Source organism: Alosa pseudoharengus, unplaced genomic scaffold (assembly GCF_046254945.1).
Source record: "Alosa pseudoharengus isolate Yale_2024_CS ecotype anadromous, Long Island Sound unplaced genomic scaffold, YU_APseudo_1.1 YU_APseudo_1.1_scf_2, whole genome shotgun sequence".
Taxonomy (NCBI): Eukaryota; Metazoa; Chordata; class Actinopteri; order Clupeiformes; family Clupeidae; genus Alosa; species Alosa pseudoharengus.
The window spans coordinates 19,437,134-19,452,133 of NW_027468663.1; the positions used below are offsets into that span (position 1 = coordinate 19,437,134).

Below are 15,000 nucleotides of genomic sequence, written 5' to 3' on the forward strand. Positions count from 1 at the left end.
AATCCCTCTCTCTCCTCCTCCTCCTCCTCCTCCTCTTTCTCTTTCTCTCTCTCACTGTCTGCCTTTACTTGTCTTCACGTCGTTTTCACCTCTCATTCCATTTCCTGCTATTCCTCCTCATGCGCGAGGACTATGAGCCCCTGATTCAGAGCTGGAGACACACACTTTTTTTTTATTTTTTATTTTTTTATCAGCACCTTATTAGTTTGTTTGTTTGTGTCTTTGTTTGTTTGGTGCTAGGACTATGACCCCCTGATTCAGAGCTGGAGACACACACTTTTTTTTTATTTTTTATTTTTTTATCAGCACCTTATTAGTTTGTTTGTTTGTGTGTTTGTTTGTTTGGTGCTATGTCCAAGCACCATCCCTCTTCCTGTCTAATTCACCCAGCCCGGAAATGACCCAGTAGCTGTCTGAAATGCCCCTGTTTGATTTCGGCTGGGGCGCTGGTGAGAAAAGCGGGAGTCCCGAGAGGCGGACTTCGGCAGAGCTGTTGCTTGAACGAGCGTAATAATTCCCTGCGCGCGGAGGCCCCCATCGGGCGCGTCTGTGCCATCCGTAGCGGGTGGTGGTGTGGAGAGGCCCGGGCCCATAAAGCCCAGGTGCTTGTGTTTTATGGATCTGTGAGCGGCGGTGGCGGCGCGGTGCATTAAATCTCCCACGGTGTCCTCCGAGTGCCAGCCAAATCACCAGGCTATTATCCCGCGCTGAGCAGCGCCTGATTCACCGACCAGCTCGTCTCTCCTCGTGTCGTAGCAATGCGCCGAACGCAGCACATGTGTGTGTGTGTGTGTGTGTGTGTGTGTGTGTGTGTTTGGAAATATTGGCTCTGACTGGGAGTTGTTTTGTATATAGGAGTGTGTGGATCTGTGTGTATTTCTATCTGTGTTTCGGTGTGCTTCTGGATACCCACACATACTAATGAATGGGTTTTTGTTAAGCATCATGCTTAAACGTGATGTTCTGCGTGATGTTTCAAAATATGTGCAGTACAATGTGTGTGTGTTTGTGTGTGTGTGTGTGTTTGTGAGAGATAGAGAGAGAGAGAGAGCGCATATGTGTGTGCGGATATATGTAATGTTGCTTTATACATGTATTTATATGTGTGCGGATGTTTTGTGTGTGTGTGTGTGTGTGCGTGCGTGTGTGCGTGCGTGCGTGCGTGTGTGTGTGCACTCACGCAGGCGTGTGGGCCAAACGTGGCAGTAGTCACCCCGCTGTGTTTGCAGCAGCTGCTGTTTGGCTGTGGCGAGTTTTAGCCATCTGTAAACATCTGATTAACAGCATATTAATCTAAAGGAGAGCGCTAAACTAGCCTGCCCTTGGAGGGAATTAAACCCTCAACTTGTATTCAACCGCTAATCAAATCCTCTCATCTTAGCCAGCGGTGCATGTTTGTGTGTGTCAGGGGAGGGGGGCTTTCATACTGTATGTGAACATGTGCATATGTGTATCTTTGGTTGTGTGTGTGTGTGTGTGTGGGGGGGGGGGGGGGGGTAATTGCCCTCTCTCCAGATTAGAAGTTGTCTGTTTAAAAGAAGCTCAATAGTGTGAGGGTCAGCATTTCCCAGCTGTGATGAAGGGCCCTTGCCTGCGGTCAGTTGACTCCCATGACATTTGGAATGGTGGCCTGGTCGGCCAGCTCCAGGCCCCAGGGCCTATTGAAGCAGTGAGGAGCAGGGGCCAACACAAAAGCTCCCCCTCATCACATCCGGACGACGCGTCACCGAACCGTCCACCCACAAATCCCGCTGTCCTGAGGGCTGCCCACCCGTCCACAGTGCAGATTAGACACACACGCACACACACACACACACACACACACACACACACACACACACACACACACACACACACACACACACACACATACAACGAGAGAGACTCACACTCACAAAGCCATTAAAATAAGGCATTCTCTCTTTCAACGATGAGCACTGTGATAATTCTTGTAATACTGCTTAACCTAATTAAATTGTTTGTGTGTGTGTGTGTGTGTGTGTGTCTGTGCGTGTGTGTGCATTTGTGTGCACGCGTGTGTTTGTGCGTGCGTATGTTTGTGTGTATGCTGGATGGGCATAAATAAACAGCTGTGTAGTGTGTTAGAACAGCAGGAGTAGAGCCTGGATGAGAGAGAGAGAAGGAAAAAGAGAAAAACTGAAGAAAGAGAGAAAGGAAGTGGTTGAGAATGATGGATGGTGAGCAAATCAGGTGAAGAAAGAAGAAAGAAAAGCTGATTGAGAGAAGGATGGAGAGATAAGAAGGGAGAGCTGAAGAGAGAGAGAGAGAGAGAGAGAGGTAGAATAACACAGGCGTTTGGAGAGAGAGAGAGACAGAAAGGCAGAATAGCACAGGCGTTTGGAGAGAGAGAGAGAGAAAGGCAGAATAGCACAGGCGTTTGGAGAGAGAGAGAGAGAAAGGCAGAATAACACAGGCGTTTGGAGAGAGAGAGAGAGAGAAAGGCAGAATAACACAGGCGTATGGAGAGAGAGAAAGGCAGAATAACACAGGCGTATGGAGAGAGAGAGAGAGAGAGAGAGAGAGAGAGAGAGAGAGAGAGAAAGGCAGAATAACACAGGCGTTTGGAGAGAGAGAGAGAGAAAGGCAGAATAACACAGGCGTTTGGAGAGAGAGAGAGAGAGAGAGAAAGGCAGAATAACACAGGCGTATGGAGAGAGAGAAAGGCAGAATAACATAGGCGTTTGGAGAGGTGGCCAGTGTGAGTGACATTAGCATACACACCTGTCCCCTCCCCTCTGAGACTCCTCATCAGTTGTCAGTCAAACACAACCGTCCATCTGACTAGAAACTTTCACTTCCACACACACAAACACACACCTTGTTATAGTACTGTCAGAGAAAGCTACACTAAACTGATCGCCCAAACTGTAGCTCAGGGTATACAGTAAATATATGTATAAACAGAACATGCTAAATATGGCGCCCAGGGAGATATTATTTGCACTGTGGAGGTTCTAGGGTGTACGATTGTGTGTGTGTGTGTCTGTGTGTGTGTGTGTGTGTGTTTGTGTGTGTGGAGAGAGGAATCTATCAGTTATTTTTTATTCATTTATTTATTTTTTAAGGAGAGGATGACAGCTCCTCACCAGCTCCAGCTGATGGATAGAGTGGGGTTGTGAAGCAGCCAAGCCTAATTTAAAACCAAATGAGGCAGCTGCAGGACTCTCTCTTACACACTCACACACACACATACACCAACTTTCTGTCATCTACACCTCTCACATACGCATACTTCCTCTCTCTCTCTCTCTATCTCTCTCTCTCTCACACACACACACACTCCATACACTTTTCACCAGTTGTCCGCACTCCGAAGTTCATTAGCATGCACACACTCACACACCATCACTTACACACTCATTCACTCACACTCTAACCTATATGCACCACAGAAATACCTTTTCAAACACACACACACACACACACACACACACACACACACACACACAGGCTACTCAACATTGGAGCCCCCTTCTTAACTCCATACAATGACAGCATTACTATTCTTGCTGCAGCCGAGAGGCCGTCCTCTAGCCGGGCTGTGTTAGTGGGCACTGCTGGCTCCGAGTGTGTGTGTGTGTGTGTGTGTGTGCTTGGAAGGGGGGGGGGGGGGGGTTGGAGGTGAGTGCCTCACACTTATACTCACTCTTCACTTTATTCACATGGCAAGCTAACGTGATTTGTGTCGCTGGAGAAAAGCAACACAAGCAAGGGAGAATAACGAAGACTGAAGGAGAGCTAGTGAGGGGGGGGGGGGGACTGGGTAGGCAGTCATGCATAAAACATGGAGACGTGTGCAGCAGAATGGGGCTGGTGTCTTGACTCCTCCAACACCAGGGGTCTTGCGTGCAGAGGTATGCCAGGGAATGACAATGTTTGGATTTCAGTTTTCAATCATTAAAATAAAGCCATTACATACACTCATTTTATGTAGTGGACCTGAGTGTCTTTCGCTGTGTGTGTGTGTCTGTGTGTGCTTGTGCGTACGTGTGTACATATGTAGTCATTAAGCAACTATTGATTACCTCCTTATTGTAAGAAATAGTAGAGGTGAATAGTAGTGAATATCTGCATATTGTGTGTGTGTGTGTTTGTGTGCGTGTGTGCATGTATACAGTCCTTACTGATGTTTTAACAGCTCATCACTTTGTTGTTTTCGTTGTCCTGCCTTGTCTTTTCACGTTTAGATAAGAGGTGTTTGGTTTGACACCCCCCTTTCTTCTGTACTTGTGTGTGGGAGTAGTGTGTGTGTGTGTGTGTGTGTGTGTGTGTGTGTGTGTGTGTGTGTGTGTGTCCATGTATATATCCCTTGGGGCTTTCACCACATTTCCACTCAGACGCCCGAGAGCCGTTATCTTGGACTGGATCACATTCTCCAGCACATGCTCACACATCTACACAGACCGGCACATGCATGAATTTGCACACGAACACACACAAACACACACACACACACACACACACACACACACACACACACACACACATACTGTACATACATGTGTAAAAAAGCACTTCCCTATCACAAACATAGAAAAGCAATCACAACACACACATGAACACGTATTGCCACACACATAAACACAGACCCACTTTCTTACAAGCATGAATACTGAACAGCAGGAAAATGCCTGCCCACTCAGTCTCTCCCTTTGTCTCTACCAGTCTCTCTTAACTAGCACACACACACATACACACACACACACACACACACACACACACACATCAATGTGCCGTTGTCTCGGTGGAGAACGGGCGGCCGAGCTGGGCTCTGGTGTTTATGGTCCAGAGGAGCAGAGGGTCCCATCAATCATTCCTGCAGCAACAGGCCTGAGCCTTATACTGCAGAATAATTAAAAAGGTGAAGATTGCTTCATGAATATTCTAGTGGCGGCTCTTTCTTTCCTTCCAAAAAAAAAGAATACAAAAAAAGAGAGGATATACTTAATTTTCTTTAATGGCAAATTGGAAATGTAAAACTGTGGGAATATGTTAGGTATATTTCATTTTTTGCCGTATTTGTTTTTTTTATTATTTATTTCTCACAAACAGCTAGTATTTTACCCAAAGAGACATAAACAACAAATAGTGCTCTCTAAGGCACGCGGAAAAAACGCCTCTCTGTTTCTCTTTTTCTTCCTCTCCCTCTTTTTTCAACCAATATAGACTGGCTAATGGAACCTCTTCAAACCCACCCTCAGGGCTACTTTTTAAGCCTGGCATTTATATACAAACCTGTGTGTTTGTGTGTGTGTTTTGATTTTGTGTGTGTGTATGTGTGTGTGTGTTTGTTTGTGTGTGTGTGTGTGTGTGTGTGTGTGTGTGTGTGTGAGTGTGTGTGTGCGCGTATCAATGAGTTAAGTGACTGTACCATGTCCATCGGCTGCTCTCTTTTTGTCTTCTGCTCTCTGCTGCTAAGTCTAACAAAATGGAGTCGGAAGCTTCCTCTTGCCCTTTTATTAGGCGTCGTATGCTCAGAAGTTGAGCCACAGAGTCAGTATAGCTACACACACATAGTTCTCACACCCGCTATGTGTTAAACACTGTTAACACTGTGGAATTATTTACAGATGTGTTAACATGAAGCACAATTGTTTATAATTATTATTATTATTATTATTATTATTATTATTATTATTTGTTCATTTGTTTTTCGGGGGGCTTAATTTTATTTTATTTATTTTAGATTTGTATTATGCATGCCTTTAATATTTTTCTTTATCTTTATTCTTGTAAGAATGTCCCTTCTTGACTTGACACTAGGAAGTGATTAGGCTTTAATGAGCGAAATGATTGATTGTGTTAATGACCCATCTGAATTGAACAGACAGTTTAGTTCACAGCATACCACATTCCTTTGGGGTTGATATTTTTTTTCCTGAGCACAGTGGTATGTTACAGACTGATTTGTTGTTGTTAGCAGAAATGCTGTGCTGTGTGTGTGTGTGTGTGTGTGTGTGTGTGTGTGTGTGTGTGTGTGTGTGTTGGCTGTGTCTCTATGTGCTCCAAGGCAAATGAACAGTAATAGTCATACGAGTAATGTAGAATATAACTCCCCTCAGTGTGTATTTATCACAGAACTACTTTGGGGTATCTCTGGATTGTGTGTGTGTGTGTGTGTGTGTGTGTGTGTGTGTGTGTGTGTGTGTGTGCGTGTGTGTGTGTGTGTGTGTGTGTGTTTAAATTTTGTATGAGCTCAATAGGATACCACCAGGGCTAGCTTTAGGCAAACAAACACACACACACACACACACACACACACACACACACACACACACACACATGCTATATGTGTTAAGCTCTGCTGAAATCTTAGACCTAAGGGGTGTGTGTGTGTGTCAAGGTGGGCTTTTGTGGTCCCTCACAGCAGAAACAACAGCTGCAAGTGTGTGTGTGTGTGTGTGTGTGTGTGTGTGTGTGTGTGTGTCTGTGTGTGTGTGTGTGAAAGAGAGAGAGAGAGAGAGCATTATCGGAGAAATATGTGAAGGCTCTCCCTCCTTGGGCTCCAAATGGTTAATGTAGGAGTCTGGCCCCTCCCCTTCCTCCTTTCCTCCTTTCCCGTTGGGTGTAGACAGACAGCAGCTCAGCCAATCAGGGTGCTCCTGGATCGCTGCTCTGCGAGCAGTCTGCTTTAGAGAAGCGCAAACTTACCAGTGCTCGCTCAGCGGCTGTACGCTCTACACTGACTCAGAGAGAGAGAGAGAGAGAGAGAGAGAGAGAGAGGAGGAAAGAGAAGAAAAGAAAGAAAGGGGAGAAGATTCTAGCGCAGACAAGCAGTCGCAGAGCTTGAGTGTGTGTGCGCGTGTGTGTTTGGTGTGCGTGCGTGCGAACGAGTGGAAAGAGGGAGAAACAGTGGAGTGACAGTGGAGAGGAGAGGGAAGGTTTTGGCGAGCAGCGCAATGTTGGCTTCACCTCTTGCCGTGAGGTGTGGATAACCCAGCTCTGTCCATTGCATTCTTTTTTTTTACTCTTTCTCTCCATTCTATTTTTGTATTTTTGTTTTTGTCTGCTCAGCGCTTGAGAGTGTTGAGTGAAGTCTCCTATGTGGCAGGGCTAGAGAGTGTGTGTATGCGTGTGTGCGTGTGTGTGCACGAGAACCGTCTGCAGTGTGTGCACCAGCGAGCGATCGCAAAGAGGGTGTGAGAGTGTGTGTGTGTGTGTGTGAGTGTGTGTGTGTGTGTGTGTCTGTATTGGCATGGGGAAGAGCAGGCAGTGTGTTTTTGCCCTGTTGTTTGGCTACCTAACTCTATAAAAGCCTGGACTGGAGGAGGACCACCAGTAACACTCAGCGCTGGAGAATCACCCACCCAGGTACAGCCAACCACCCACCCCAGCCTCCTCACACTCACCCGGGCATCCTCAGAGCTGTGCCGTCTCTCTCTCTCTCTCTCTCTCTCTCTCTCTCTCTCTCTCTCTCTCTCTCTCTCTCTCTCTCTCTCTCTCTCTCTCTCTCTCTCTTTTCCTCTTTCTCTCTCAATCTCACTCCCATTATATCACAGTCCGTAATGTGTAGTCATCCGTGAGCTCTGTTGATCTCTCTCTCTTCTTCTCTCTCTCTCTCTCTCTCTCTCTCTGTTTCTTGTGCCCCCCTCCCTCTCTCTTTCTCTGTTGAAATGTGTGTCCGCTCCGTCTGAATGTTAATGCACCTTTTGTGTTTGTCCGTTTGAATGGCAAGGCTTAAAGGGGGAAAAATGGCATTTAAGAAGGAGGGCCTAAGTAAAGAACACATAGCGACCACATCAGATGGTTTACATTACTGTTAAATAGTCTGAAACATCCAGGGCTGCTCTTTTTTTTTTTGGTGGGGGTTGGACTGATTGTGGTCAGAATGTCCAGCCCTCTGAACACACAGTCAAGACAGGCTGTTCGAGATCAGGCCCTCAAATAAATAAACACAAGAAATAGATAGGTAGATTGATTGATAAATTGATTGATTGATTGATAAATTGATAGATAGATAGATAGATAGATAGATAGATAGATAAATAGATAGATAGATAGATAGGCAGATAGATACACACATCTGTAATTATGCAGGAATTACTTCTACTTCCAAAAATGAGAGACATACTATATAGGCTTTAAAAAGAAATACAGTGACGGAATTCCCAGCAACATTTTTAAGAAATTGAAAAAAAAATGTGTCAAGAATAAAAAAAAAGATTTCATGTGCTCTGTGCGTCTTTCTGTCTCTCACTCTATTTAGCTTGTTTTTTTCTGTCTATTTCCACGGGTGCTGAGAGGCTGATGGAGGTGCTACTGCTGGGATAAATCCTCTCTGCCTCTCCACAACACACACTCACAGAGGTGGTAATTGGAAGCAGGTTTCGGCTCGCACTCTTCTGCTATCTTTTCGGTTTTGGCCTTTCAAACCTCAACTTCTCTATGACTCTCTCTCTTTCTCTCTGTCTTTCTCGCTCACAAATAGATGATGAAGGGTATCACCACACGTTCTGGAGAGATAATGTGAGATGCTGATTATACTGTTCTAACAGCTTGAAACTGGTCTGATTGGGAACAGAAAATTGAATGAATGAGTATTAATGTTTGTGGGGTGGGGGGCACAGTTGTTGCTGTGCAACTGGCTCTGATTGGAGCTCTTAACTCTGACTAGGCTGGTCTTAAGTTTAGCCATGTGACGATTTCCAAGATGGAGGACAGGGATCATGATTGGCATGACCCAGACTACCCATTGTGGGAACCATGGAGAAGCAAGGAGATTTTTTTTTTTTTCATTTAAGTCAACCTTATGCGCTCCTGGTGGCTCCTAGGAATGAGAACAGATATGAAGGAAAGAGAAAGAATGTGTGCAAAAGAAAAAGAGTCTGGGTTCAGTCTGAAAATATGATGCAAAACTTGTGACCCCATCATCTAGGAGGAATAAGCTGTCAGAATTACTGTATGGCCAAGGCCATGTGCGAAGGTGTTTAATGTCCCCTGCTACAGCAGGCCCTACAGCATGGTTCCACTTTAAGTCCCATTTTAAGCTGCCATTTGATTTACGACTGAACCCCTAGTTCTTTGATTCATCACAAAATGGATTTCTGCAACAAAGAGAGTAGCAAAGGAAATAATGGCCTGAGATCTTCAATGGAGAAAAAGAGACGGAAAAAAGGGGGTCGGGAAATATCGAACAAAACATCTCTGCCTCTCTTTCGATCATTCTCTCTTGGCCCCTCTCCCTCTCTTTCCCCCCAGCTCTCTCTCTCTCTCTCTCTCTCTCTCTCTCTCTCCCCTTCTCTTTACCCACTCCGAAAGGAAATAGATCTCCTAGCAACTGGGGCCTTTTTCTACTGTGTGATATACATTCTGGTGGTGAACAGGCATCATGCTAATGGACTGAGTTGCTGAAGATGGATCCATTACTCAAAGAATAAAAGTTTCAATTACCTCCAATAGGGTCTGGTAATATTTACTGATTTACTAGGCTGCCGTGCCAGGCTAGGTCACATCTCCCTAACCATATATTTCCTTTTGTTTTATTAGCGGTATTATTGCACTGAAGGGCATTGTGATCGTGGCGTAGCGTAGTCTGTCCCGTCCCGTTCAGTGCTGTTTGGGGTGAGAGCCTCGTCTCCGGGGCCGCTGGTTGCGAACAATGTAGAAGCTCATTCTTAATTTATGGAGGGAAATTGGCCAGGGCCCTCCGCGAGTGCTTCCGATTGGGCCGAGCCGAGAGGGAGAGGAGAGGAGCGCTTGCTGTTCGGTATCCACTTCATGCTCTGTGCGCCACCATTAGCATATGAACTTCATTATATAACGTGTTTCCTTTTTTTTTTTTCTTTTTTGTTTTTTTTTTTCGGTTTCCCCGGTGAGAAAAATAAAATAAAAAGGAAGACAAAAAAAAAATCAACTGCAACTCCATGGGAATCTACATGAAAGAGAAGCTAGGGCGCTTGAAGTCTTTCCTGACTGATCTGTGTCTGTTGATGCAGAGCGGCCATTCTCTCTCTCTCTCTCTCTCTCTCTCTCTCTCTCTCTCTCTCTCTCTCTCTCTCTCTCTCTCTCTCCCCCCCTCTCTTTCTGTCTCTATAAGAGAGCACCTCTGAAAACCTACCTTAATTTGTTCATCTCGCTTGCCATCTGTTTGCCCTCAACTGTACCACCGATGTGGAAAGTAAAATGTGTCGCAGCATGAAAACAAAACAAAACAAAACAAAAGCTTAAAAAAATATAGCAATAGTTTTCTTCACTTAGAAATATATTTTGGAATTATATACCATCTGTATATATCTAAAAATGTCAACCAAGACACAGAGAACAAAACCTAGAGAGTTAAGGGAAGCGAGAGAGAGAAAGAGAGAGAGAGAGAGAATTAGAGGAAAAGGCAGAGAGAGAGAAAGAGATGCGAGTGATGGGCTATGTGCTGACTGAGTGGCCTTATCTCCAGTTGAGGCTCCGATGGCTGGGATCACAGTGTGCAGTTATCTGCCCTCTGGACTCTCTGTCGGCCTAACGGACGGCCGGGCCAGGTCTTCCCGGGACCTCAGCTCGGCGGGTGAGGGGCAGCAGACTCCCAGGCCTCCTCAGGACGTCCACTGCATCTGCCGAGTCCTCTGTGCCCGCCGTTGCCTACACTGTAAGCGCTGATAACGCAATCACACCATCGATTCAGTTCATTTTCTCATCACTCTCAGGCTTTATCGTACTCCTGTGAGGAGATAAGGGCAAGAGGCTGCCTTATATATATATATACATATATATATATATATATATATATATATATATATATATATATATATATATATATATATATATTATACGGCTCTTCACAATGCTAGTAGAACGCTCCATTGACTTGAATGGGATTTCCCAACATTCTACGGTAAAATAAATTCATGTAATTACCGCTGCAAACATATAATTACCGCTGTCAATGGCAACGGGTTTTGTGCTGCTGATCATATCACTCCGCAAGTATTCCGGTCACTTCTTGCATTGGAACTGCATTCAAAAGTGAAAGCAGACGGTTGATCAGCTGTGATCTAAAGAATGTTTGATTCAAGTTCAGCGTGTGTTCGAACAATTTGTTTCTCAGCAAAAGCCACGACGAAACGGTAACAAATAAGTGTAAAGAGACATATCGTGGAGTTTATTTTTTTCGTTTTGGCAAGTAGCCGTATAATAAGCGGGATAATGTATAGAACGCAGGCCATTAATGGAAAATAAGTCCGCGCGGAAAATAAGTCCGCGCAACTGTCCTTATGTATTTCTATGTACAGTATAAGAGCTCCAGGGACACATGATGTACTATTCAGGAGTCCTTTGGCTAATCATGCTGTCATCAGACATGATGGTGAGGCTGTGGCGAGACTCTGAGATGGCGGCTTCTAGAATATTCTTTCTCATGACTTGGCAAATCACCAAGGCTCTAAAGAATGGTGGACAGTTGGCTGACACAGGAGAGCCCTCTTAAAGTGTAGACAGGAAGGAAAAAATTAAGAACTTGGATTGAATGGAAGGTGTTATGAGCAGGTTATTTTTTCAGTGTCTTGGCTTAGTGAGAGATGTAAAATGAAAATTAGTCTTTTTTTTCCTTTTGCGGATATTGGCTTGGGCAGGAGCTGTGGATTGTTTTAAAGTGGAAAAACACACATGCTGTTGAGGGTGTAATTTACTGTTTGTATTTAGGTGACAAGGTTGGTCGGGTTTCTTACTTTTGGAATGAAAAGTGAAGGTGATATTTTGGGTTTCTTTTTTCTTGCTTGAGCTTTGAAAATGAACTGAGTCTCTGTGTGAATAAGGAATTGAATCAGTTCAGCTGTCGCTGTAATTTATCATTTACAAATTCCATTTTTTGTTTTCAGTGATATGGTACAGGAAAAAAAACAATTTAGAAACACAGAAGAAAATTATGATATTACAACTGTCTTTTGTTTTGTTTTAGGACAATATATCAATATATTTATATTTTTACTTAACACATTTTCAAACCTTTGAACTACTAGATACAATTGGCCATAACATTTCTGATTAATTCCACAAAAATAGCTATCTTTAAATGCACGGTAAATATGTGTAAATATGTATAACAATGAAAGAGCAAGAGTTCACACCACACACACACACACACACACACACACACACACACACACTCACACACTCCATACATGAATTACTATGACTTCCTCATAAGCATCCATATAATGTGGAATTATCAATATTACTAGAGTAAATGGTTATAAAATACCAATCATAACAACAACAACAATAATAATAATAATAATAATAATAATAATATTAAAATGCAATACATCCATTTAGTGATATATCATTATATCATAATAATATATCAGTAATGATATATATATATATATATATATATATATATATATATATATATATATATATATATATATAATAATTACCATAATTATACTACCACAATTATAATGATTCATTATTATTATTACTATTATTATTGTTACTATTATTATTGTTATCAATAATACTAATAGCAATAATAAGAATGATATGTAACTAACTAACCTGATATATTTGTATTTATTTACTTGTAGTTGATATAATAATATACCGGTATATATATAATTGTAATGATATACCTCAGTAATAGATATTTCATTCCATTCTTCCATTCATTCGCCATCTTGTGTGTGTGTGTGTGGGTGTGTGTGTGTGGGCCATGTCCACTCCTTGCGGTTGCAGTTTTCTGGTTGTTTTGGTGGCTTTGGGTATAGGGGACAGTGACTGAGTGAGGTGCTTTGGGGAGGCGCTGCAAGGTTAAGCCTGGAAATAAAGTTTGGCACGGGTGGAGGGGGCTCCGGCGGCACCATCCATCACGCCAGGATCACCGGCCCGTCTGGGGTCAGAGGTCAGCCACCACGCTCGTTTACGGGCCGCTGACGTCTCCCCAGCGTGGGGATTAAGACACAAAGGTGCCCACGGCCCAGGGAGATAAAGTGTGTGTGTGTTTGTGCCCGCTCTGGACAAATAACCCGGTGATCTGGAGACGCCCTCTCTGCAGTGTAGTACGTGGAGCCACTTGTACTTTTTCTGGCTTAGGAGTTGTGTTGGGATTTTGCAAGTCCAAAACAGGACAGGTAAGCTTATTTTAAAAAAGGAGGCCTTTCCATGTGTGCGATTTCCAAAGGAGCTTGAAATATCACTTCAGATTCATTTGATCCACATGGAGAGTTGTCATGTTTGTGGGCTCTGTGCAGCTTTTTGGTTTGTAGCCTCATACCCAGGAGGGTGTTAACCATTTCCAGCGCTGCTCCCTGCACTCGGGCTAGACACCGCAAATGAATTTACCTGGGAGAGATGAAAGCCTTTGTCAGCACTATATCTGCCTTTCGTTCTACTGCTGCATGGTAACGAGATTATGGGATGTCCATATTACCCTTGAAACCTTGAAACCCCATCTCCATCCACCCCCCCCCCCCCCCTCTAACCCCCCTCCCTCCACACACACACACTTCATTTTCTCATTTCCGCTTTTTCTCTCTGTTTCATTCAGTGGAGCTCAGACAACAGGACCAGTTGCTTTCTGCGGTGGTCAAAGATTGTGTTTGAGCCATGATTGTGTTTTACAAAGCTGCACCACTGTGGGTTCCTGCTGTGCCACAGAGGTGGAATGTGGCGTAATAAGACATCATGGCCATTACTGTAAAATGAAATTGAAATGAAGCAGGACAGCTTCTTGTGCCCAGCAGACTGGCCCTAAATTGCTGCTAAATGACCAAACATCACAGTCATTACTGTACACACACAAGCAAAAGTGGTGAGAATAAAAGTGTGTGTGCGCGCGCGCGTGTGTGTGTGTGTGTGTGTGTGTGTGTGTGTGTGTGTGTGTGTGTGTGTGTGTGTGTGTGTGTGTGTGTGTGTGTGTGTGTGTGTGATTCAAGTTCATACCCTTCTCCTCCACCTTTTGCCCACGTTTGTGATAGGAATTTGTAGGTCTGTAAATGTGTGTGTGTGTGTGTGTGTCTGAGTGTGTGTGTGTGTATGTATGTGTGTGTGTGTGTGTGTGTGTGTGTGTGTGTGTGTGTATCAGTGAGAGTAAGAAAGGACTCGGGCTCGGAATGTGCCGGAGGGCTAGGGGGCAGCGTTCGGAGTCCTTAACGAGGATCCACACAGTGGAGGCTCAGGAGTAAAGGCTCCCTCATTACTTCTGCTCCGCTCAGCAATTACGGGATCAGACCACCAGACGTCCAAGCCTTCAGACGCAGCCTGGCTGACGAGCCTACTCCTCTCTCTCTCTCACCCTCTCTATCTCTCTCTCTCTCTCTCTCTCTCTCTATCTCTCTCTCTCTATCTCACACACACACGCATATTCACACCACTATCCTGCTGTTTCTCTTACACACACACACACACACACACACACACACATAAACTGATAGGGGGAAGTGGGGGTTGTGCTGTTGTTATGGTTGTTGGTGGGGTGCTGGGGTTATGACCTCAGGGAAAGGTGTCAGGTTTCAGGATGCGCTGTCTTCAGTGTAAGATGAGTTGGCTCAGACAGAGGGACCACTTTAAACACATGTGCTCAGCAATCAGGGCACGCAACAGAGACAACACACACGACACCACAGGCCGCTGTGGTCTACAAACACACCTGAACACACTATGGTCGTATGTTCGCCTGTCTCTGTGTGTGTGTGTGTGTGTGTGTTAATTAATTGATTATTTGATTAGTTGTCACAAACTATTTTGATGATTTATTAACCGGTTTGAGTATTTTTATTATTATTATTCTTTGATTCATCCTTGGCTTGGGACATTTTTTTCTATTTTCTGATATTTTATACACCAAATGACCAAATGACTAATTAGTTGAAACCAAATAATATTTGAATCACCAATGAAAAGAAATACTAGTGCTTTTGTGCATTTGTGTGAACTATGGAGGTTGTAGGCATGCCTGTGTGCCATGTTTCATTCGTGTGTGTGTGTGTGTTTGTGTGTTTGTGTTTGTGTGTGGGTGTGTGTGTGTGTGTGTGTGTCTTTGTGTGTGTG

At 44.1% G+C, this 15,000-nt stretch overlaps 1 protein-coding gene across 2 annotated transcripts in view; it reads left to right on the forward strand.

Moving 5' to 3' along the window:
* tenm3 (teneurin transmembrane protein 3) overlaps nt 1-15,000 on the forward strand; it is a 223,434-nt gene that overhangs the window by 44,933 nt on the left and 163,501 nt on the right. Inside the window, exon 1 of one of the 2 annotated variants that reach the window (XM_076294043.1) lies at nt 6,750-7,332. The exons of the other annotated variant lie outside the window; for it this stretch is intronic. The gene's annotated coding sequence lies outside the window, so the exon portion shown is untranslated. Of the gene's footprint in view, nt 1-6,749; nt 7,333-15,000 lie in introns of those variants that run through there. 2 annotated transcript variants of the gene reach the window in all.